The 26,311-nt window shown below is 40.1% G+C and overlaps 1 long non-coding RNA gene across 21 annotated transcripts in view; it reads left to right on the top strand.

Annotated features, from left to right (window-relative positions):
• LOC132673512 (uncharacterized) overlaps window positions 1-26,311 on the top strand; it is a 128,184-nt gene that overhangs the window by 57,381 nt on the left and 44,492 nt on the right. For 18 of the 21 annotated variants that reach the window (XR_013557302.2, XR_013557311.1, XR_013557317.1 and 15 more), the window contains one exon: window positions 1,282-1,396. The exons of 2 other annotated variants lie outside the window; for them this stretch is intronic. This is a non-coding gene — a long non-coding RNA (uncharacterized LOC132673512). Of the gene's footprint in view, window positions 1-1,281; window positions 1,397-3,619; window positions 3,947-26,311 lie in introns of those variants that run through there. One more of the 21 variants, XR_013557303.1, reaches the window with a different exon arrangement.

Raw genomic sequence — 26,311 nt, 5'->3', positions numbered from 1 at the left:
AAGCCTCCTTTATCAACTTATGACTGAACAATAATTTGGAGTATTGGTTTCTTCATGAGACCTGGAGCTCCACTACTTTCTATCTTTTCCGGCTCACAGTGCCTTACACATGGCAGGACTTGATGAGTATACACTGAATGAATTAATTGTGATATTATAGGATATAGTTTAAAGTGACTTCAGACAGCTCCAATTTTTAGTCATCTGCTTTACTAAACAATGGACTTTAACATCTTTTAAGATTTGTTACCTGAAAAAAGTAAAAGTTCCAACAGTGTCATATAATTTAAGACAGTGTCTAGAATAATGTAATAACATGGTTCTCAATGAAATATGGTGACTTCAGTTAATTTAAGACTATTGGAGGCAAAGGGAAGGGGAAAGATTTCATCTGATGTTACAATATGCACATGATTAGGAAGGTCTGGGTGTGCTACATTGCAAAGGTCAAGTGAGGCCTCTGTGGAGACAGGGAGAGGCTACTCAGAACAGCTGGAGAAGATCTGTTCTCCACTTAGAAAAGAATGAAAGGGTTAGTAGCCTTTCTTTACAACTTAGCTTGGGGAAATGGTTCCTCTGCCTGACTGTCTCAATCTTCTCAAAGTTAACATGTTTCATAACTATTATAATTTTGACCTCCTTATGAACTGACTACATGTTGGGATCAATTCTATAAACCTATCATCTTTATCCCATCACATCCATTGATGTAGAGGTGGGGGTTTAGCCATACAAATCTTCCCAACTTTTTAGTGGTAGAACATCACATTCTGTGACGGGATGCAACTATGTGACAGTTTCTAAAGACTTCATGAGGTTGTTTAGAACAATAAAAGAGATGTGTACGTGCAATTTCTATTCGTGCTTGTTGGTTACTGTTAGTTTCTTGTGGCAACTATAGTAACTGGTAGGCCCTCAAGTGTGAAAGCAGAAAGTACCACAATCTCAGGGCCATCATCACTGGTAGCATTAGCTACACCAAGAAAATAATATCAGACGTACTGGATCGTTCCATGGTTACTAATGGAAGCTATGTAACAAGAAAAAGTCGGTTTTGTCTATTGGATGGCAGACGATAAAAGAGGAGTCTAGTGTTCTGGCACTCAACATACTGGATGAAACTACTTTCACACAGATTCCATAGAAACTAAAGGAACCTCTCAGTATGGGTATAAATGTCTAAAATTCTACTCGAAGGATTTTTTTTAAAGTAAGCTCTAGGTGCAAGGTGGGGCTTGAACTCATGACCCTGAGATCAAGTGTCGCATGCTCTACTTTCAGAGCCAGCCAGGAGCCCCCAAAGGATATTTTTTTAAGTTCTTCATACATGATAACGAAACTTCTCCTTGCCTACAGATTATTTTGACTGGCTGAATTTTAATGGATAACTTAAAATGTAAGTAACATAAAAGAATATGATTATTATATGTTTAGTTATATACCAGTTACTATGTCTAAATGCTAATTAAGATTAGGATATATGAATCAGTGCAGATAATATGTGAATAAACATGAACTACACAACCGACCCAGTTTGAAAAATTAGACTCATATACACCTTTACATAACTAATGCTAACCGTGGGAACAGACTCCATCCAGAATATTTCTAGACCAAATTTAGGACAGTCCAGGGCATCTTGTCTCAAAATGCCTAAAACCATATCTAACATTCAGTCTCCCTGTGTTTAAGTTGATCCTTGGTTAATAGCACCCAACCCACTTAAAGGTGTTGGATAAATACCATGGATGATACATATGTGAAGTAAGCTATTCAGTATCATTATTAGGAAGACATCTGTGAATTTTAACTTTTACTGATGGAAAAGTTTTCTCTGTACCAATGCCTCCACGTTATTTGATTCAGAACTCTTTTTCATCCTTGGGGTTTAAAGGTCTGATGAACCCAAACCCTTTCCCAGCAAAAAGAAGCATATTTTCTTCTCACACATACATTATGTATAACTGCTGGCAGAGTTGGGACTACTACCAGAAGTTAGGGATAGTGGTGACAAGCCATGGAAATCCACCAGCTACTATTCAGACACCCAGACACCAATGAGCACTTTGGGAAGTAGGCCAAGATGCTTGTAGAATAGCCAGGCTGTCCTACCTGTAAACGCTAGGACTCAGGAAGATTGCTTCCACTTTCTTAAGTAGAGATGACTTTACTTTGGAATATTGGCTCTTCTTTCTGTGTAGCAGATATCAAGAAGAAAACAGTGGACTGTAATGAACTTCAAGTTTTAGAAACTTTTGACTACCATGCAAGTCAGGTTTGACTTTGATGTAGAAAAGCTCACTAGTTCTTCCTTAGATGAATGATGAGCAGCTTGGTTAGGACTACAGAGTGTTTTGTCCCTGGATCTCTCTGGTCTAGAGGCCAGACCAACATACAGGGGCCCTGTATTTAGCTGTTCTTTGGCTAACAGCACCCTTACATAACTTCTGCTTGTCACCAGGGACAAGGGATTATATTATCCCATAATTAACTTATAGACCAATAGTATAGTTATCTTAGTGAGGTGCTGACTTTACATCTAGGCAACAATTTAGGCACTGGTAGAACGTAGCTTATTAATTTTTATATTGTTATACAATTATTCTCTAAGTGTGATGATATCTGAACACCGTATTATTTTATAATATACTTAATATAGTACTTAGAGAATAGGTGACCAATAACATTAGTCCATTCTAACTAAATATTACAAGATTTGCAAACAGAATGGTTTAGTAGAATAAAGCAGGCCTCAGGAAATCTGATTTCCCAGCAATCTAGTTATGTGAACTAGATTAGTTTTATTACTTCTCACATCTCCTTTCCCTAATATCTTAAATAAAGAAATAGAAACAAATGATCTCTTATTTTTTCTGAGCTCTCTGTTCTATGCATTTGCTGAAAGTTGATTAGGAACACAATGACCTCATATATACTCTAACTGGAAAGATATACTTTCATTTTTCTTGACCATTTCAAAGTTTAACAAGTTTTATTTAGGATGAGTACTAACATTTTCTGTGGAACTTTAAGACTACCTTAAGTTTATGATTAAAACTTTTGTTTTTTTACGGATAGGCAAGAAATAATTAAGAATTTATAAATGTTTTGGCCTTGTTCACATGTGTCAAAAATCCAGCAATAAAGATGAAGCCTTGCTTCATTTAGAGAAGGGTACACAGGCTTTTGTTAGTTTCAGGATGATGACAAGGGGCAGAATCATAGAACGTAGAACTGTCGATTTATGTTTGGTACACTGCCAGAAACTACAGGGTCGAAAGAACATGTCGACTTATGTAGATTCTCAAGATTTTGTTATCTAGTCTCAGGCTATATGACCGTTTGTGACTCAGAGTCTATTTCTAATTCTTAATCTCGGACTGATACTTAGAATAAAAAATATGATTGATTAAAGGCTAGCTGTGAAATTCAGTAGGTTAGGAAGACAGATGGCAAGAAAGGTAAAACATCAAGAAAAGTTAATTTGTCTGACCAAAAGTAAGAAACAAATTTAGTGTCGTGTATTATTTGAAACACTTGAAACACATACTCATTCATCAAGTCTGAAAATGTGTTCAGAATTTGCTGTTTTAAAAAATTATTAACTTTTATATTTCAGATCCATAACTTCCTTATTGTTTTATAATTGCTGTATCTTTGAGGTGGGTCACTTTGTCACTATTTCCCACTTGGGATGGCAAGTTTCAATATCATTGGTGGTCTCAATAAGTTAAGATTTGACTATTCTGATAGCTTTTATTGAGCAAAGTTTGCAATGTTACTAATAATGTTTTTCAACACTTAAATGCTTTAGGTTATCTTCTTACAAACCCATATCCCATACATATCGTGCCTTTCCATGTCATTATGGTTGATATTTGTCACTAGGAACTACTCATCATTACAACGTGTCAATAATAAGGCAATAAACAGTATTTCTTTAAAGAAAAAAAAATTAAGTTTTATTTATTTATTTTGGGAAAGAGACAGTGCAAGCAGGGGAGGGGTAGAGAGAGAAAGAGAGAGAGAATCCCAAGCAGACTCTGTGCTGCCAGGGCAGAGCCAGATGTGGGGCTCACATCCACCAACCGTGAGTGAGATCATGACCTGAGCTGAAACCAACAGTAAGATGCTCAACTGACTGAGCCACCCAGGCAGTAAACAGTATTAATGCCATGCTAAGCATTGGAATTTCCAGAGTTACAAATACCTAAGTGATCTAAGGTGGGGCCAAAAGAAGGAATAGAGGAGACATTCTAGACTCTAGATAGAAAACATTCAAAAATTGGTTTGATATCAAATTTAGGGAGAAAATATGCCAATTAGAATGAATTTTTTAGGATTCAATTCAGCATTTGTTACTTAATAGCATTTGTCATTTTCCAATTTTTCATATGTGGCAAATTAATTTCAAATCATTTTGCTCTTCCAAATGCCTTTGTGTATTGTGTTTCTTTTTTCATATTCTTTTGGATAACATTTGAAAAGAAAATAAGACTACAGCAGTCATTGATTACGGTCAGGATGGAAGACAGTTGTAAGACCGAGAAACAGGTGGAGCATATATGACGGGAATATTCACTTTTTGTGCCACCATTTTGTAGCTGCTCAAAAAAAAATTTTTTTTTAGCAAATGGTGGGTATTGTTTCTTTACAAAAAATGGTTCTGTACTGGATCCATCTGCGAAGTATAAACATGTCATCAGCACTCATTTTCCATCTCCAAAAAAACATTCCCCATGTCCATATTTGATTTTCAAGTGCATCTGTGCACTGATGGAAACCCTCCCAGCATGATGCCACACAATTGCAAAACCCACACATTTCTGTCTTTGAATCAAGCTTTCACAAGAGCCTGGCCTCCTCTGGGTATAAGCTTGTTTCGAAGTTGCAAAGGTCCTCCGGGTGACCCCAATAAAAGGAACTTCCATGTCCATGGTAAGGTTAAATTATTCCTTTTAGGGAGATGATTTTCTCCATGAAGTTTCTCCTACTTTGTTCCAAAACTTTTTTTTTTTTTTTTTTGGTATCTTAGAATTTCTCTTTTGTGCCCACACTATACTTACCTAATTATTAGCATTATACTATTGAATTTCTCAATGACTAAACTCACATTTAAGAAAGAAAGCTTGATTATTCTGAAAGTTTAAGTAGAAAAAGCAGGAATTCGTCTCGGAAAGTTGAAAGGCAACCATCCCGAATTCGATGAGTCCCTAACGTTACTGGTAATCATATAACCTGAAAGAGTGGAAAACATCACTGGAAAAACTGAATCTCCTCATCAACACACATTCAGAAGTGAACTCCTTGCTAAGAAGGAAATTTTATTTTACCTCATTATTTTCCCTACACAGAACCGGAGTTACCTTCGCCGTAGAGCAAGGGAGTAAGCCTTGCCTGTCATTTTTAATCAGGTTGTTTTAGGTAATTTTTGTTATGCCCCTCATTACTGAATTGTTTATCAATAGGTGCAGCAAGTGTCACTAGCTTTTCTCATCAAACCAGGTCTGACAAAGCAGCACAGTGCATGGGAAAGAGGCAGCTAGGTGAAACTAATGCCATAGATGTTTGATTCATTAGGAGCTTATTGTTAACGGGGATGTCTGATTGTAAAGGCTCAGTCAAGCAAAAGAGTGCAGAGTAATCAGTCGGATTTATAGTTTGCAGGGCTCAGAAAAAAATCAACATAAACCTTTGGATATAGCAGAAACAGAAAAATCCCCTTTGGGCAGCCCTAACCTGGAACCAGCCAAATAAGGTCATGCTACATGAAGGTTTCCTGTTAGGTGATGGGAGATAGAGGCGGATTAGAGCCATATGGCATGGCCTATCATACCTTCTGACTTAAGATAACAAAGCCAAGCTTTGTGCTTAGCTGTTTTTGACTGACATCATCAATTTTATTTTATGTTGGTCACCTCCGGTAACAGGAAAAAATGGCCTAGGGTTGATAACACATGCTTTTTTTTTTTTTCCCCTTTTAGTATTAAGATGCCTAGAAGCTAGTTTTGTGCTGTTAAAAATTTCAAAGAATTAGTAGCTTACTCTTCTATCACCCATCCTCCAGCAACTGTCAGCCCCCCTCCCCCTTGTTTTCAGTTTGTACCTTGCAAATGAGAGGCTGCCTTATTCAGAACCAGATGTAAGGCTCCTAGAGAATGAGCATAAGCTGGTGTACTTTAAGCCTAATGGGAAGTTTTATATGCAAGGGCCTTGAACTGATTAGTATAATTCCCTCTTTAATACAGCTGTCCCTCCAGATTAAGGTAAACCAAATGTTGCAATCAGAGATTAGTGTACCTTGCCAGTTATTAACATCCCCGGTGCTCAGCAAGCACGTCAGACACTAATGCTGTGTATTTATTTGCCATTTCCCTACTGTAACTTGAACTTCTGCACCTGTCAAAGCATTCCAGTGAAGAGAGGGGCATTATTGGAAAGCAAAAGTTTTGTACCTGTACACCTGTTTTGTTTTGTCACAGCTTAGATTTTTCTTTCGGCTTGCCAAGACTGCCAGGTGCTTTAATCTGCTCCTCTACTGGTTTTGTAAAGAAAGACTTTGTGTGCTAAATTGCATTTGTTGCTTTCATATGCTCTCTTTTATGCAACTGGAGAGCCGCTCACCTAAACTGGTGGCGCACACGCGTGCGTGTTTTCTTTTGCAAAAGAAGCCAAGGGTGAGGCTTCTTTCTCAGAAAACACACCTATGTCTTCTGTGCTCTTCAGATTCTGCAGTGTCTTAAATCACAAGGTGGGTCTCACAGCTGTAATATATTTGGCAGGATATCCTGCCTCCTTGCAACCCAGATGTCAAGAAAGACAAAGTCCTGGCTATCTCAGAAAGATCTGGCTCCGTTTCTTTCCCTCCCCGGCCCCCGCTCAGGGCATGCTTGGACTTGAAGCTTGAGCATATACAATAGACACACCAGAGAAGCTTGGGATGGTAGCTCCCAGTTGTTTCCGGTAACGCTGGTCCAGTTTGGGTGCTCCCTGAACCTTTTCATCGGCGTGGCAGGTGGGTCAGAAAGTAAGGGAAAATAATGGCAAGTTTGATGAAGAGGTCTTATGTTTGTTGAATAAAGTGTCTTTGTGGTTTTTATCAGCATCGTTTATTACTCAGAGATTGAGAATCGGGTGCTTTTTCTGAAAAGTGCATAGTTTGCTGTGTAGCTACTGGGGTCATCTCAGGGTCTGATTTTTTTTCATGTGTCCGATTAAAGCAGGTAGCTCTGCTCTTACAGAGCAACCCCCCGATGGCAGCAGCAGTGGGGCAACGCCAGCACCCCCGTAAATTTTGCCGTAGGCGGCAAGAAGCCACGGTTTTCCAGCCGGCCCATGACACTGGAAGTAGCCACCGGTTCAAGTTGGTATCAGTGCTGGGGGAGACGTTGCTTTCCCTTGCCCCCCTCCTCCTGCGCGATTCCATCTTGGTGTTTGCACGTTGATTGCCTGGTGAAGAGTTTCTACATATTATAGCTTAATTGCAGATTTTTAAAAAAGACAAAAATATGTTCATATCTTAGGAATTATGTCTTGCAGCCTACTAAATATGCTAATGCAACACTAAGCAGGGATAAAGTTCTTGCCATACCCCCCAACAGTTGCGTGGAACCCGCTGCCAAGTGATTGTTAATTGTGAAGCACAAGCAGGCTTTGCAATCCATCTTAATTGTCATACTTACTTCAGGTTTCGTGATAAGGCTCGATGTTCTGTTTAAAGTGACGATGTTGACAAGGGGAAAGGGTGTGGGCCTGAGCCTGTGGTTCTGAAGGGGTTGCGTGCTCTGACCTGCCGAAGGTTGATATGGACGGTCTGCGAGGGGATTTTAGTTGTCATGGGGTCCCCAGGCGGTTGAATGGAGAGACTGTCTGTCCTGCTTTTTCCTGTTAGGATCCTGACACGTGGAGCATTGATGAACTCAGCACAACGTTGAATGGGAGCTTTTTGGCAGCTGAGACACTGGGGCTAAGCTGCAGGTCAGAGATAACACCAGTGCGGATCTCCTTCTGCACACAGTTACCAGCGCGCTTTCTTCCCTCCTGAGTGCAGGAAATGGCTCATGTTAAATACGTTCACTTTTCAGTTTTCCTTTCTTCTAAAATGGAGCTTGACAGATTGGACTTTTCAGCTCCCCCTTTTTTCACCACCTCTGCTTTCTACCTCAGAAATACTCTTCAGGAAGCAGGAGTTAATCTTGGTGAGGAAACGATAAGGTGATGCCTGATTTTCAGGGGAAAGCAGAAGGATATGGCTGCCTGGTTGTTGCACAGAAACTTGAAACTCCCCACCTTTGAGGCTTTTCCCTTCACATCTTCAGGACCGGCCAGAAGGGGCGCAGAGTGAAGAGCCTCCTACCTAGACAGATGGAGGAGAGTGCAACGTAGCGTCACGTAGCATTAGATAGTACTAAGAAGGACGTGTTTGGGAAGCAATGCTGACTTTTAAAGAGGGGTCTGTCCGGTATTGGGTGTGGACAGCAAAACCCTTTGCGTGGTTTTACGTGCAGCTGACTTGTGCAGCGTTCCAAGATGCGGAAAACAGAGAAACCGACAGCAAGGGTGACTTTAATACTCTTTGGCCAGCCTCTTCACGGAAGCAGTACAGAAAAAAATTCTGTCTGGTTTTAGTACCTGCCCTAAATTTGGGCTGCCAAAGCCCCATTTAAAGAAAAGATAGATGAAATTGATCTTTGGGTGGTATTGAGTAGTGACTGTGAAACTAATATTTGAAACCGCCCCCAAACCAAGTGAGATTCTGACTTGGGGCATATGTAGGTGGCTTCAGTGAGGCCTGAGCGCTTCCTTTTCTCTGTGTTGAGTACTCGATGCCCTGTGAAGCACAAGGGATGCAAGTAAGAATGTGTGCAGGTGTGGGTGAGTGCCCACGCAGGTAGAGGGGATGGGCTAGGGCAGGGAAGACCGTGGGGAGAGAAGGGCATGGGGATAGGGAAAGGTTTCTGGTCAAGGATCAGTACAAGAGAAAACAAAAGGGTTGTGGGTGGAAGTGAGAGTAGCAGCTCAGCCTGAGGGCTAACAGCTTGGGACATGCAGGGCGATGTTGCTCTTTGATCTGTTACCTCTTACTGGTTCCGGTTCTGTGCACCCATTCTGTCTCAGGAAGGCAGAGGCCACAGCTGAGAGAGGTGGAGAGAGAGAGAGATGGAGAGAGCGAGGTAGTGATAGAATAGGAACGAGCGATCTGTATGAGAGCCAAATATGATGAGCCCATAACCCTGGGGAGAATGATACAGGCTTGCAACTCCACCAGAATTTGCTCTGATGCCCAGTAGCAGTGCCAGGCCTTTTATAATAAGACAATTTTCCAGTCTTCCTCATCCAATTTTACCATGTAGCCTTCATTTTTCTTTAAGTGATTGGGACTAGGTTACTCCAGGACTTCATTCCCTGGCTACTGCTGGTGGGGGACTTCCTAAGGAACTTTGAATTTCCCCAGCTTTAACTTGAGAGAGAGTAGCCAGGACTGAACAGCCTCGCCAAGGACCCTAGAGAAATAGTGGGTGTGACGTGTTCAGTGTAATCGTTGACACATAGTAGGTGCTGGGGTAAATCCGCACTATTCCTCTATGAAGAACGAAGCCAATTGAATTTGTTGTTAAACGCTCTCTTTGGCTGTGTTTTCAGCTGTAGCACTGCCCGAGGAAATTGTAGAGCTTAGAAAGGGCTCCTGTCCTAAATAGAAGGTTTAGTTTTGCTTGTGCTTTCTATCTGCTTGGTCCAGATCTAGTGTGAAAGTTTGAGTTGACCTGAAACATTCTAATCTTAGACGTATGTGGTCAATTGTCATGAGGTCAAAGGGAGACAAATACCTATACAATGTTATTTAAAGAGTCTGGGAAACCCCGTATGTCCTCCAAGTATCTCCCCAATTAATCATGGCGCCAGTTAACATCCTGATATTTCCGCTGGTAGAGTAATTCCTGTGAATAAAAGCATTTTTTCTTGGTTAACCTCTTTGTGTTGCAATTATGATACTTGAGAGAGGCCACTTTTTATTATGTGGATAATGTTGATTTCTTATTTACTATCTCTGTGACGACCAGAAAGAGAGAAACTGGGTACAAATGAGTTTTGTTAAGGATAATACAATTCCTTGGCCCCAGGATGGGTCAAGGATGTTACACTAGGTTGGGGTTCGTATTCTTCCAGATGATTTTGGAGTGAGATATGTAGATACTGGGAGCACTTCTGGTCAGCCTGTGGAACAATTAGAGCTTCATTTCTGGTCCTCTCTTTTTGACAAGACCTTTCACTTCTGATCACCCTGCCAGAGAAACTGCTCAATCCCCTATTATCTTGGGCTTTCCAGAATCCTTTGCCTTGAAGATGGTAGGTTAGGGATTCTCAAACATTTTTCGACTCTAGAATGTATGTTCACACCTCGGACACTATGCCTCGCTTGTGTTACAATAGGCATTGTATTTCAACCTTTCTTTTAAACAGGTCTCCTTTTCCTGACATTCTTCTGTGTCCTCTTGGGAAGGCCTGCCCCTTTTCCTTTGTCCATGTTCTGTCATCTTCACATCTAGTCAGTATATGAGAGTTGCTGCCTTAAATGAGTCCTAATGATAGGAACTTTTTCTTTTTCACATGGTTTTTTGCCTTTGCCTTTTCTCCAGGAGCCCTACTCCCTGTAACTCTGCATAATATATGCGCATGTGTGTATGTTTTGTGCGTGTGTGTGTGTGTGTGTGTGTGTGTGTACTTCTTGTTTTAGCAAAAAATAAGCCATCCTGTGTGTCTTGCAATTGATTTAGGTTAATGGTTGTTTTAAACTACAAAGACTGTTAAGTCACCAATATGTGTTCTCTTCTTTACCTGTATAATCTTGATTCTTTAAGTTTTCTTCACCTATCACATGATTTTTACCCTTCTTTTTCCCCCCCCTTGGCTTAAAAAGTATGTGTATTTTTTTTTTTTCTGACTGCACTAGTCTTACGTACGTCTTGGAGAATGTTTGGAAATACAGAAGATTGTGGGTGAGAATAAATTCACCCCGAATTTCACTATCTAGGGTTCTCTGTTATTACAATTTGGTTGTATCTTTCTACCTCTCGGTTTATTGGATTAGACATTGAGAATGCCTGGGTCACTCTATAATTTTTAAATTGTTTTTCTCTTTCCTTTTCAGACTTTCAACTCTCTAAGTTCTCCTCATTCCTTTTATGTTGATGGGTCCCAAGTGGGACCGATATAGTACTTTAGTATCTAAAGCTAGATCTGACTTGTATTCTGGGAAGGTTAGCTCACAGCCTCTACATACTATATTTTGAACTTCTTAATATGCATTTTCCTGCTCTGAATCAGTGATTTATTTTTTGATCTTTGTTAATACTTCTTTTCAAGCTTGAAACAAAAGAAATTATCTAAAAATAACCCAAGACTGTTATCCAAGACTTTAAAGTAGTGTGAGCCAATAGGTTGACACCTTTGATCCTTAGGTAAAAAGTTACAGTTCTTTTGTTGGCTTTCTGCAAAAGGAGGAAGTGGGGGCAAATTACACAGCTGATGCTTTTTTATGCATGAAGGAACCTACTTTTGACAGCTAGTAAACAAGTTTCAACATTTTTCTGGGTAAAGAAGCTCATTCATTTAACATTTATTTATTGAAATAACCTCTATTATGTGGCAGGCACTGTTCCAGGCATGGGGATTCAGCAATAAATAAAACAGACAGAATCCACCTTACTACTTAGAAATAAAGTAGTTGAACTTTTTTACTTTCTATTTAAATTTCCACTTAAAAAGGCAATTGCATTTCACTTTCTAAGTTCTGAGTCGGTTTTGAAGCAGGTGGGGAAAGAGCTCTATTATTACAATATTACTATATCGAATAATGTCTTTCCTTCCAGAAATCTTTTACTCATTACTCTCCAAGTTTCAGTTTTTTTCAGTAGACAAAAAGGCAAGCAAATGCAGCGGCAAAGACACATTTTGATGACTTAAAACAAATGCGCTTGATTTTAATACATGTTGTTTTATTGAGGAGGGAGATTTAAAGAAAACAACCAAACAGGAGGGGTAAGAGTGGATATGTTCTTACAACTCTTTTGAGGAGTCAATAGGGGGTGCAAAATTAGGAGAGGTCCTCCACTTTCAGATAAAGTTGAACAGTTATGTATTTGAGATTATGGGTTTTGCCATGCAGTTAACTTGAACAGTAATGAAAAAATAACTATTAGTAGCTAAGCAGAGAAAGAATGCGTGAGGCAGAAAGACATAGGCCAGCATTTTATTTAATTCGAATGTGTAATCCATGGAGACTGTACTGGGTGTGGGTCACTGAAGGTGTAAAAAAGTATGTAGAGGGGCACCTGGGTGGCTCAGTTGGTTGGGCGTCCAACTTTGGCCCAGGTCATGATCTCATGCTTCGTGGGTTCGAGACCCGTGTCGGGCTCTGTGCTGACAACTCAGAGCCTGGAGCCTGCTTCAGATTTTGTGTCTCCCTCTCTCTCTCTGTCCCTCCCCTGCTTGCACTCTGTCTTTCTGTCTTCCAAGAAAGAATAAACATTAAAAAAAATTTTTTTTTAAGTATGTAGAAACTAAGAACAGAGCATCCAATAGTTATCTTGGTGGTTTTCTTACCCACTTGTTTCAGTGTGGGTGTGTTTTAGGTAGTTTGTCAACCAGACATCAAGAGACGGGAATTTCACTGATAGAATTGGATGGGTTTTTATCAGAATTCAGGATATGCCATAGGCAGTTAGATTGTGACATGGAAATAGCAAGAGTTTAAGTGGATGCTACATGAGAAATTATCCTGGATTCTTGAGGTTGTGTGTAAGAATGGAGTCTTTGTTACTTTTTTTAGCAGTTGATGAAAAAAGTATGTGTTATAACTCAACCGAGAAAAGAGGAGTGTGTTTTGGAGACAAGAACTTGCACAGTTAAATAGCTCAATCTGTGGAATAGAATATAGCTGCTGACTAGGGACTGAAGACACAGACTGTCGGCTAGAAGGGTTGGCCAAATCATTCACAAATGGTGGAAAGAAGGAGGGAAGAAATGAAGGACGGAGGGGTGAACAAAGGAAACAAGCAGATGAACAGAGAAAACTGCAGTGGGTCGTATTGAGGCACAGTTATTCTGGAGAGTTCTTTTTTTTTCATTTTTATAAATTTAGTTTTGAGAGAATGCAAGTGGGGGAGGGGCGGAGAGAGAGGGGGACAGAAGATCCAAAGTGGGCTCTGTGCTGACAGGCTGACAGCAGTGAGCCTGATGTGAGATCATGGCCTGATCTGAAGTTGGACACTCAGCCAACTAAGCCACCCAGTTGCCCCTGTTCTGGAGTTTTGATTCCAGCTCATCACTAGGGAAAAATGATATTTTTCAGGTGGGGTTGTGTGATTTACATCTATAATTATTTAGATATGGGCCAATCTAGGGACAAAGCACAGTAAAATTATGTTTACTAGAAACTATAAGAAATCCTTGCTAGATTAACTGATACTTTGTGAGGAAAGATGTAGAGACCCCATGTTTATGTTTTAATCTATTTTAGCATGTTGTGTTTAGTTTTTTTTTATTTTTTGAAAAGTAAGCCACAACTGACCCTTAATTTAGTTTCAGATCCACACTTTCTCCCTTTATTTCTCCACTAGACCTTGTCTTTGTCATATTGCAAAGCTTGTCAAGGTTTTCCTTCCTATGTGAGATGAGATGCAATGAATAGTAATTCAGAAACCTATCGAGATATGTTTTTTTTTATTATTCACTACAGACAGGAATGATGTCTTTCCTGACATGTAAGACATCATAGTGTTTTCACATTTAGAAAATGTACCCAAAACACACAGCACAGTGCGTTGCATCCGTGCTCTGTCCAATAAACATTAACTGATGTAGATGAGAGAGCACATGTCGCTAACCAGAACCTCCTGCCTAACTCCGGGTCCTCAGAGGCCAGAAGATTTTTGTGAGCAGGAATGATGGTCCGTTGTAATTCCTTGTGTTTAGGATAAGTGAAAAGATAGTTTTCTATTTTAAAGGCAGCATTCCTGGTGAATGTAGCCTGATATATGCACTACTTGTTTGTTTGTTTGTTTTACATTTATTTATTTATTTTTGAGAGACAGAGACCAAGCACAAGTGGGGGAGGGGCAGAGAGAGGGGGAGACAGAATTCAAAGCAGGCTCCAGGCTCTGAGCTGTCAGCACAGAGCCCGACTTGGGGCTCCAACTCACAAACCGTGAGATCATGACCTGAGCAGAAGTCGGGCACTCAATCGACGGAACCACCCAGGTGCCCCTATATGTGCTACTTGTATTGAACACAAGAGTCTGTTAATTCAGAAAATTCAAATATTTAGAATGCAGACTGTATATAATATATACACAGTATGAATATGCATATATGTACACAATATATGTACACACTGGGAAATATGGAATTTTAAAATAGGAAATGAAAAGATGTTATTTCTACTTTAACAAGAGCCAATGTATTTGGGGAAAAAGAAATGAAAATCCTTAAAATTGTTTATTTTATATTCCACATTCATTCATCAATAACTATTCATATAATATCTACTAAATGTAAAGATCAAGAAAGCACCATTGCATTCTCAGAGAGCTTTTAATCTGATGGGTTAAAGGCAACCACAAGACAAAGTAGACTGTTATTTTGATTAGAGAGCCAAAGAATGCTGAAATGGAATAACAAAAACGCCTAGTACTGAAGAGTCAGTCCTTACTATGTGTTGGCAGCTACATGATACATTTTAGGTGCGTTGTCTCAATCTTCATAACAATTTTGAGTTACAGGTACTCTTACTTCCTGAACCTCCCCCCACATACACTCGGCAGATAAAGCAGGAGAGATCTATACATATTAATGGCTTACCCTGGGGCGCAGAGCTAGGCCAGGCAGAGGTGGGCCTGTGAACTGAGAGCCTGACCCCAGAGCCCGAGCCCTCAACCATTATACTCCACTGCCTCCTAGGGGATGGGAGGGAGAGATGACCTCTGTTTGGGGAGGGGTCAACAATGGGTTCTTGAAAAGAGGTCCCTTGATCTAGGTCTTAAAGGATTGGCTGGATAGTGTGGCAGGTAGAGCTATGGAGAGGGAAAGTCTGTTAGAGAAGAGTGATGGGGGTGCGTGGGGGTGGGTAGAGCTCAGGTTTGGGTAACACAGGGCCAAGTGGGGCTTTGGGAATACGTTGTATTGGGAGGTGGGCACATGGGGGCTGAAAAAGAGAGGAAGGCTGAAGAATCTGGTCTCAATCCTGTAGGAGCTAAGTATAAAATAGAGTAAAATATTTGTAATAAAAATGGAAAGAATGGATATTAATAAGGCATAATCATTAGGAGGAGAGTTTTAATCAGCAAAATCTTCTTAGAGGAGCTGGATATTAAACTAGGGTTTGAAACTGATGTAAATGGAGTAGAAAAGCATGCCAGCAATCTAGAATATTGTGATTTAAATAGGACACTGGAACATAAGGAAAGCGGATAAAAGTCTATTTTTCTTGCATTCAAGGATTGCTGAGGGACAAAGTTGAATAAGTGAATGTCCACCTCTCCCACCTAGAAGAAAGAGAGTAGAAGTGTTCCCCCCCACCATCATCTCTGTCTCAGTTTATCATCTACTCAACTGTTCAAGTAAAAAAAAAAAAAAAAGGCAGTTATTTTTTTAGCCCTTTTCTTGTTCTTACTCTAAAATACATCCTGAATCCACCCTGCTTGGATCCTTCCTTAGACTCTGGAGTGCAGACACTCTGCTGTTTGAAAGCCTCGATCAGATCAAGTCACTTCCTTGCCTGATATCCTCCAAAGGCTTCCTGTTGCATTTAGAACAAATTCCAACCTCCAAGTCCCTCAAATTTCCAGACTTACCTTATTTTGCTTTCCATTATGTTTCAGCCTACTTGCTTCCTTTCTATTCCTTGGACTCACTGAGCTCTTTCTCAGTCTAGGGCATTTCACTCTTTTTTAAAAGTTTTGTTTTTCCTTTTGTTTTTTTGAGAGAGAGAAAGAGAGAGCATGTGTGCATATGCAGAGGAAGGGCAGGAGGAGAAGGAGAGAGAGAGAATCTCAGGCAGGCTCTGCACCCAGCGTAAAGCCCGTTGAGGTGCTCATATCTCATGGCACTGAGATCATACCTGAGCAGAAATCAAGAGTCAGTCGCTTAACTGACGGAATCACCCAGGTTCCCCTGCTTTTGTTTTTTGCCTGGCCTCTCTTCTCACAGAAAATCAGCTCAGATCTCTTGGCCTTTGAGAGCCCTTCTCTGAACAACCAACCTGAAATGTTACATCCATGACTCTTTTTTTTCCCACACTTGTTAAGGTCACTGTCTTCATATTTAGAAAACTTTGTTCAAATTAGTCTTTATCACTCTACCTAGTTATAATTTTCCTCTTGATTTTATCATTTCCCAAAGTGAATTAAAACAATCTCTGTCTTTTTCTGAGTCTCTAGGAGCATTTTCACTTCAGAGGATGGGACTGGCTCTGTCTTCTCTAGTGCTACAAACTCAGTGTCCAGCAAAGTGCTTGGGATATAGTAGATGCTCAACAAATATTGGTTAAATGGATGATGAATACATGAAAAGAATGGGTGTGAAGATGGTTTGAGTAATGGGTGGAAGGTTATGTTTTATCCAGTAAATGAAGTAGATTGTGAAATAACGTACGTGGCTGTATTTTCTAATGTGTTCCATTTCCACAATTAACCAAGTTGCTTTCTTCTTTGCACACCAGCTAATCGACAGTGGGTAGGTGGGACTCAAAGCCTTTTGTGTTGCAAAGGGAAAACAAGCCTGAGATTTAAAAGGAGGGGGAAAAAAACGGTCTTAGTTAATCCACAGGGTGGGTGAGAGCTCAGCCAGAATGCTGTTTGGAATCCAGACAATTCAGTGACAGTAACACCCTCATACAAGTGTTAGGGAGGTCAGAGGAGATGAGTCTGTGACATGTGCAATCACTCTTGATGGGTTTGATTTTTCAACAGTATTTCATGGTGACATTTAAATTTGAATGGGAAATGACCTCCTTGTTCCCAGTTCCTTTTCTAGCCAGTATAGAATTGCTCCTTCAACAAATATCGGTATGTTTTGTCCGGCAGAGTTCTCCAGTATCTTAACAGATGGAGTTTACGAGTTTATTTTCCAGTAGAAATAGTGATTTCAAGGCAAGGAGGAGGTGGTAGGAGCTATTTATTTTTACTTTTTAAAAGGAATACCTTCCTGGCAAATAAGTGAGTACATGAGCAGACTCCACAGCTTTCTTGGAAGGAGTCAGCCGCTGCAGGTATGGGAGAATTCCTTTGGCCAGCCTTAGCCTCCCCGTGCATTTCTCACACTTGTGTTGGCACAGTTGGTGGAGTTTATTATTAGCGGTCTGTCCTACAAGCCATTCATTCATGGAATATGGCCCTGGGAGAGGAATCTTCACGCGAAGTAAAAGTGTCCTCGTTTTTCATTGGCTCTGGGGGCGTCTCACATAATGGAAGAACGTCCTTGAATAGAAAGATCTCAGTTCAGAAAACAAGGAAGAAAAGGTGAGGAGAGAAAGATGTTCTCGGCGGAGTCAGCTCGGAACCGAAGAATGAAGATTTTGTTTCGTGCAATGCTAGTTGCCTTGGCAGGCTCCAGCTGGCACTGTGGGCTTGCTGTAGCTGCTGAGTCTGAGCTGAGGAGAGGAGACAGTTCGCTTTGCTCAGCCTCACCATGCGTCCCAATATGTTTTTGATTTCGTATTTTAAAAATAAGGTGCATGATCTCAAAAGGAAATCATTGCAGGCGGTTTTATTCTTTGCTTTTTCTAATGGACAATTAAAAAGCAATCCTGGTTCTATTCCAGAGATTTTCTCATTCCTTAGCACAACTGTAATTTGGCCACATATAATAGTGCGGTGGTATTATTAGATATTATCATGTTTATTTTATTCAGGAAAATGCGTGACACACCTTATTTGTATTCTTTTTGAGGAAATGTCCTGGAATGGGTTTTGTCCTAGCTCCTTTCTGTGCCTGCAAGAAGGTGTGTGTTAGGAATTTAAGTTCCTAGGAATAAGAATAGTATTTCTTTTCTGAGGGGGAAGCATAATGATTTTGAGCTTTGCGGAGTTTCAATGGGTTATTGTTGCCTTTTTTTTTTTTTTTAAACAAGTCTCCAGCCACCAAGTCCTACTGTGACACACACTTCCTATCTGCGATGGCAGATATTTATATTTCAAATTAAATAAAATTAGAATTAATTTTCGTCTGAAAAATTTTTGGAATTTTGTTTTTTTAAGAACTATGAGGTAATTGGAGATATCCCAGGCTATCGCAAAACCAGGGCTGGGAATCACTGCTTTCGTGATTAGCACTTTGTAAGCCTTCAAAAAATATTAAAACCAGGATAGATTGTCTAATTTCTTGTGGGTGGATTCACTTTAGTATAATGTAATGTGTTAACAAATGCTCAGAGAGGAGGATGTGGATCCAGAAAGATGGCTTTTGCAGAAGGCTTTTATCCAAATTAATTCAAAGAATAACAGGAACAGTTGTGTATTGGGGCAGAAGGAATAAGGTGACTCAATTAAATGTTAGAGAAATCTCCAGGAAAAAAAAAATGTCTCATGTCAACCCAATACTAACAATAAAATTCTCATTACTGAAATCGATAATCCTGTAATAAATGCATAATAACTTCAAAAAGGATTCTTTTATTAAGTATTTTTATATGATTGGCTATGCACCAAATATTGAAATCAAATACTGCTTTGCTTTACTTTAAGAATGATAAAATTCTCTACTGTGTCTCTAAAGAGAATCTTAAATGAGATGCTTCAAAAGAGTAATTTGCAAATAAATTCACCTGCTGAATTTGTGCCTGAACCTACTATATTTACCTAATTCATTTTTGGCTTTTGCTTAGCTCTAGCCATGGCGACACTGTGAGAAATGAATGTCAAGTTCTCCTGGGTAGCTGGAATGTTTGCACAAGGCGGGGGGGGGGGGGGGGGGAATAAGTAAGGGTAGTGGGAGCCCCAGGGTTTGGGTCCCACTCAGTGGGGGGTCTTGGGGGCTGGTCTTCCGCAAAGCCTGAAGAACCCTTCCTGTGGTCTGGTTAATTGGTACGGCTAGCCTGTTGCCGTTTTGTGGGTCCAGGAAGACCTTTCAGTCCTTCTCCACATTCAGAGTTGAGCACAAAAGCACTTGGTAGTCCTGGATTGGGAGAGTTCAGGATCCATGCATATGATACCCAAACCGAGATTGGCTTTGTGGCTTTCAGAGATAGATTGCAGGCATTTTTGTAGTGTTCACAGATGCACAACTCACAGACCTACGACTGTATATGCAGTTTGAGAAGAAATTAGAATTAGTACACAGGTAGACTGAGAGAATATGCTGCCCTGAAAATACTTTTGTTTTGGTTTTGGGGAGGGATGTCTGTTTTGAGCTTCCTGTGCTTCTTGCCTGGTGTTCTGTAGAGAATGTTGCATTCCAAAAGATAGGCCAGGCTCCCTTCCTGTGTCTGAAAGCTCCAGGAGGTGCTCTGATAGAAGAGAGGCGTCCCCGGCCTGTTTTTGGGAGATCGTCTCTCCTCAGCTGGCAATGCAGGTTGTATCTGGTTGACATGCCAGTGGTTTTGCATAGATTTTTCTCTAGAACCTTTTCTGAGGCATAAGGGTCCCCACTTCCTTGAAAGGAGGATCTCCGTTGTGTCTTAGTAAAGTTAACAAGAGTGAGAATGAGAGAAGGGGTATCTAACTTATTTGGAAAAGGATCGTTCTCATTTTTAACTTTTCCTTCTCTCTACTGTCTAGACCTATATCACTTAATGTAAGTGAGGAGATGCTTTATGGAGACCCATAAAGATGCTATGGTCCTAACAGTCCCAGCCTTGGTACATTTTTCTGTCGTTCATTTTTTTCTTACTGTGGTTAAATTTTCATTCATGTAGTTTACCTCTTAGCTCTCTTATCTTTTTTTTTTTTTTTTTAAGATTAAAAAAAATTTTTAAGTCGTCTCCACACCCAATGTGGGGCTCGAACTCATGACCCCAAGGTCAAGCATCATATGCTCTACTGACTAAGCCAGCCAGGTGCCCCTTGCTCTCTTAGTTTTGCATTTACATGTCACATATTCAGGTTTGCTTGGAGTGTAAAATATGTTTCAAACTTGAGAGAGATCAAAACTAGGTAAGTTCATGAAATATAGTGCCTTCTCTCCTATGCCAGAGTCATTTAGAAGGGAGCAATGGAACTTTTTGGATTGGTCCCATTCTGCACTGGGCTACTTAGGCTTTCAGTCTGTGGTTCAGTTCATTGGCACTCAATGCCAAAGGAACTAAGGTCAAGGGTTTGATCCTCAGGTGGGCCAGTTGGCTTCGTATTTTTCCAACAGGTTGTATGGAGATTCAGTACAGTCCCTATAGAAATGCTGGTCTTCAAGGGGTTCTGGTGAACATATGAGTGACTGGGTGAAAATCCAGCCCCATTACTGGAAAAGCAAAGCCCGTGCCCTACTGTCATTTTTGCATCTGGGCGGAACGTGCCACTTAAAATGTGAGCTTGTTACTCAACCTCCTTGCGTCTCTGTGTCCTCATCTGGAGAATGGAGATAAGATTTGCTCCCTTTCTACCTCACCAGGATCTGTGAAGATTAGATAATGGCTGTAAAGTCCTTATACAAAGGTATGAGCATTATCATAAACAAGGAGATTAGTCAACAAATAAAAAAAAAAATTTAAAGGACCTCCCAAAGTGTATTGCCTAATCATTTTTGATTCGGTATCAGTCGTTTGCAGTCTAACCCCTTTCGAGTTTGGTTTCGCAGCAAAAAGTCAGGTGTGAATGTCTGACCTTTCTATTTATTTATAAGGTTAAAAAATTGTTTGATAGTGAACATTTATATTAATAAAAACAAAGTGGGCTTTGAATCTGAAACAGGTTTTATTTGCAAAAGAAGGTGAAGGCTAAGGTCTCTAGGAACATATGCGCCACTGAGGGATATTTGCATATATTTGATCTGCAGGCACGCTTGGGTGATTTTCACAGTATACCTTGGAGTTTAAGTTGTAGCAAGGAGCCACGGCCATCGCTCAGCAGCACAGTTTGCTCTCTCCAGCTTTATTATGGCACACAGCGACAACTTCATTTTTCGCATTAAAAAAAAATTCTCTTCACTTAATTCAGACAGTGACCTGCAGGCCTCATTCTGACTGAAGGAGCCATTCAGAATACTTGCAGACAAAAGCAGGGCTTTTTCCTAGCAACCAGATCAAAGCCAAATCTCCCAGAATAGCTCCCTCCCAGGTTTTCTTTGGCGCATAGGTTCACAAGGATTCTAAGGCTCGTGGTATCCAGTTCAAACTACTCTTTCAAACTGAAATGGAAAGGAAAACTCCTGAGGAATTTTCGCAGACTCTGAAAACCGGCGAGCACTGCAAGAGCACTTCATCTTGGGAGAACGTGGTGGTCATTTGGAGCATCCCTAACTTTGTTATCGCCCGCATCTGCATGTACATTCTGTCGGACTTCCACAGAATGAGGTCTCTGTTTCCTTTCTGCCAGTACCTAATATCAGCTATGCCCAGGAGCCGGCTGATGAAGACTTCCTGTTTGTTTTGAGTCACTGTTAGAGTGATAAATATACTTTAGCTCTCTGCTTAGAGAGGAAAGAAACCAGCTGCCCTGAACTACAGAGAAAAAATGCAGAAATTCCGCTGAATGGCCCTGTTATCAAGGAGTTTCAAGGGCAGCATCAAAATGAAAACTATAAGCCAGGGCAAAGTAAATAATTTCCATATTAAAGCATCTTGCTGCATGCATAGACCTAAGTTGTTTGTCTTTAATCATTTAGGCAAGCGTTGCATTTTTCACTCTTCTAAGACTAACTCAGCAATGTTGAGAGATTTTTAAAAATGTAAACTGATGCTACAGAATAATGGTGAGCTATATAAATAAACAATTACAGTTGTGGTTTTTTGATCTGACCACAAGCTTTTAATGCCATTTTTGCATGAGCATAGAATGCTTCTGGATAAACAATACTGTTTACATTGTCAGTGGCATCCACTGTTGCATTGAGTCATTTACATATGTGATTATTTGGATATAGAGTAACCCAAGAACAAAAGAATCCTATAAAATTATTTAAAACAAGAGCAACAGGAAATCCTTTACAGCTTAAACAGCACTTCTTCAATAAAGCTGTGGAATTTTTGTGTTTTGATTTCGTTTTTGCCCTTTTATTTTGAACAGGTTTTAGATTTAATGGCTAGAGTGTCCTTTGAGTGGAATTTCTATCTTAACTCTGATTTGAAGGATGGTGAATTTAGGAAGCCTTGTGGATCTGAATGTCTTGACCACTGCATTCTGGCTTTCGTGTTTGTTTGTTTTTTAAGCTCAGTATAGACTTGATGTCCAGAAGTCATGAGTTGGAAAAGATGGCAACAGCTTGCATGTGCCTGAAGTGGGATTGAATTGCTTATTTCCTTCCAATAGCTATGGTCTCTCAAAATGATTTCTAACAGTAGGAGAAGAATACACAATCATCTACATTAAGTCTCTTTCTCCAGGATAAAGGAAATATTTAATAAGCAAATTTAAAATAAAGTTAGCATCAACACTTTTAGGCTGTCAAATTTGTAATGCAGTTAGGGAGGCAGGATGGTGTGGATTGGCCTTAGGACAATGTGTCTGGTCATATTTGTAAACTGAGACTTACTTGAAAATGCACATGAATTGTTGTTTGTAAAGAAGTTTCCCCAACATGCTGGAAGTCCGTGATTGGAACATCAACACGATGCCTTCCTGGATGAGAGAATTATAGTGCTGAAGGCTTTATGGAGATTGGCTCCTTACCTCGTAAAAGCTCATATTAAAAAAAAAAAAATTAATGTGTCATTGGCAGATCGTAAAGTAGGCCATGCATTTAGAAATATTCACATTAGTTAAAACAAAGCCAAATATGCTAACTATTGTTTTTACTTTCCAAATATGTGGCCATATATGTCTCTTTTACTCACACAACAAGAAGAAAGCATTTAAAAATGTGATTAAGGGTGGAAGGATTAAAGCACTGAATATTTTGTAGAGACTTGGAATAGAATCAGAGAATGGATGGTATTAGGAAGAGAGGGAAAAAATAGTGAAGCCAGCATTTTCTGTGGGTAAGAAAGAAGGGTATAAAACAAATTTTTGAGATAAAATGTATTTGCAAGGGTAAGGATGCTAGGGGACAATTTTCGTGGGCACATGGGCCTCTGTACTTTAAAAAAGAGGTTAGAATTAAACAGAAATATATGAGGGTAGGCGTTTAGGCGAGGTTTTTGGTAAAATCTCTTATTTAAAATAAATTGGAACTCTAGCTGGGTGGAACCTATCACTTACCAAATATAAAAAGGCGTGAAAAAAACCACGCTGTACCTTTTGGAGTGCTATTAAATGCCAAGTATCTAGTGCTGAAGTGAAACTATTATGGTCAGATTGATGCTGTCCATGTGAAGCCACCATTCTTCGCAGCAATAGCAATTGCTTAGATTGTTTAAAACCAGCTTTGGTTGTGATAGCACATTTGTGATCCAGCCTTAAGGAACCCCAGCCACTGACAGCCAACATCCATTTCTTCATGATTGAATAAGAGCAAAAAAAAATCACATCTTATGTTTGCACCTTACGCTGCCGTTTACAAAATGCTTTTGCTCGCAACGTCTCCCGTGATCCTTGGTTGTTTCCGGTTCTGGTTGTAAATGGGAACAGTAATGGTTTGTCATCTGTCCTGTGCCAGTGGTGGTGACTTCAGCAAACTGGTTTCTTTTAAGGGGACAGAAATATTCCTCATGCTTCCTAACTACATTTCAGGAGCATCGTCTTACGAAACAGATGGTGCAAATCCTTCTTTTAAAGTATAGTAACTTGTAGCAAAGTGAAATAAAAGTGTGTTCCAGGGGCGCCTGGGTGGCGCAGTCGGTTAAGCGTTCGACTTCAGCCAGGTCACGATCTCGCGGTCCGTGAGTTCGAGCCCCGCGTCAGGCTCTGGGCTGATGGCTCGGAGCCTGGAGCCTGTTTCCGATTCTGTGTCTCCCTCTCTCTCTGCCCCTCCCCCGTTCATGCTCTGTGTCTCTCTGTCCCAAAAATAAATAAAAAACGTTGAAAAAAAAATTAAAAAAAAAAAAAAAAAAAGTGTGTTCCATAGCAATGAACCCTGTATCTCCCTGACCTTCTCATGACACCACATTTCTGATCCCAGGAGTTTTAGACAATTCTGTTGGAGAAGGTTAAGCATAGGTATGGGGAATAAGGACTGTGGGACGTTTAGAATCATTCCATCCCAGTAGACATTTAAAAAATAATAACGCGTTTATTAGAAGAAATGGTGGTGGGAAGGGGGGATGTTTTTCACACCTGTTTTCACACTTCTGAGGTGATAAGTCCAGCCCTTACAAAATAAAATGGCAGGTTTCACACTAAACCCACCCAGGCATATTCCTATAGTCTCCTAACCCACTTATTCTTTAAGCATAAAGAGGCGGGGCTGCCTGGCAGTCTCAGGCAGAAGAGTGTGCGACTCTTGATTTGGGTGTTGAGTTCGAGTCCCGTGTTGGGTGGTTGGGTGTAGCAATTACTTAAGAAAAGAAATAAAAACTTAAAAAAGAACAAAGAGCCAACAAGCTCTCTTGCACAAATCAGTGACTAAGAGAGGTCTCCACCATCTTTGCTTTGCCCTCCTGCCTTCCAGATGAATGAGCTATCTTCTGTATATCCTGTATGGATCTTCAGGGGAATGGACTAGGTCTCCAGTGACTTTGGCTCTAGATCAACAATCTTCTCGCCTTTTTAAAAATCTTAATACTCAGTGAATTAGACACCCGAGTTCATGATTTTACCAACTGGGTTCACACACATTTTCTATATGTCCTAGATTCTCTTGGCCACCATTTCTTCCCTACCCCAGTTACTCATTGACATGATATAACTTATTTCTCACCATCTTTCATCTCTCAGAATGGTCTATCTCATCACAACCTAGAGTCACAGAATGTTATAAGTGGAATTAACCTTAGAGATCATGTAGGGCAGTATTTAACAACCAACTCACAGAACTCTTGATTTACCAACCCTCAAACCTGATCTTCACCACTTTTCTCCAGCTCAGTAGATGCCAACCTCATCTGTGGAGATGTTGAAAAGAAAAACTAGGACTCAACCTTGATTTCTTACTACCTTTACCACCCTATATCTAATCCATCAGTAAATCTTATCTTTTTGCTGTCTTGAATATATCCAATACTCTTCTTGCCTTGATATGGTAAGAGCCTAAAACTCCTCTCTTGCCTTGATATGGTAAGAGCCTAAAACTCATCTCCTTGCTGCATATTCTCTCACATTTCCCTGTGCTATTTTCTACATATTACTTTTTGACTTTGTTGATTTTTTTTCCCTTTTGCAATTTTCTGGCTTTGCTCCCCTTACTAAGATGTTAAGCTCCAGGAGACTGGAAACAGTGGGTATAGAATACTCTTTAACACATGTAATTGTGCCTGGGACATCATTGGCTCTCAATGAATATTTTTTGAATAAATTAATCTCATCCTAAATAGACTGGAAATATGGACCACAAAGAAGTTACGTGAATTTCTTAGGCTCACTATATGAGTTTGTAAGTTTACAACTAGAGCATAGGTCTCTTGACCTAGGGGAAAGTGGGAAGTAAGCAAACTGCTGAGCGCTGCCAGGAAATCTTGTCATACACTGGGTAGATCTGTCTATGAGAAGAGACCTCATCCCAGGACCAGGAGGAACTCTGGTTAGCTGATTCAGGGGAACAATGAGTAATAACATTGGGTTTATTTTCTTTCTTTCTTTTTCTTTTCTTTTCTTTTCTTTTCTTTTCTTTTCTTTTCTTTTCTTTTCTTTTCTTTTCTTTCTAATTAAAAGAACCAAGTAACCAGAGTTCTTGTAAGTGTAGTTTCTAAGTACCTGCTGTGGGGCTCAAAGCCAAAGATAAGAAAAGCTTCTAGAAATGTACTTGGGTTTTCAACACCCCAAGTGTCTCTAGAAAAGGGAGGCTACTCAGAAATGGAACTCAAGCAAATCCTAGGCTGCGCTCCAACCTATTGCCCTACCACCAAAGGCTCATTACTCTACCTGGTCAAGCATAAACCACTCACTCCATGTTTACTCAACTCATACTTAGTGAATAAAATACCTACTATGGCTTTTCTCCTAGTAGCTAAAAATATTTTTGAGGAAAAAGTTTCAGTGTTTTATTTTAGTCAGAATGCTACCAAGGGCTAGTTACTGAAAATTAAATTGGATCAATCTTAATCAGTTTAGGTTATATGAAGGTCTTATATGAG

This window comes from Panthera onca, chromosome C1 (genome assembly GCF_046562875.1).
Source record: "Panthera onca isolate mPanOnc1 chromosome C1, mPanOnc1 haplotype 2, whole genome shotgun sequence".
Lineage (NCBI taxonomy): Eukaryota > Metazoa > Chordata > Mammalia > Carnivora > Felidae > Panthera > Panthera onca.
Note: the sequence above shows the minus strand (reverse complement) of the source record. Positions and strands in the feature narration are given on the sequence as shown.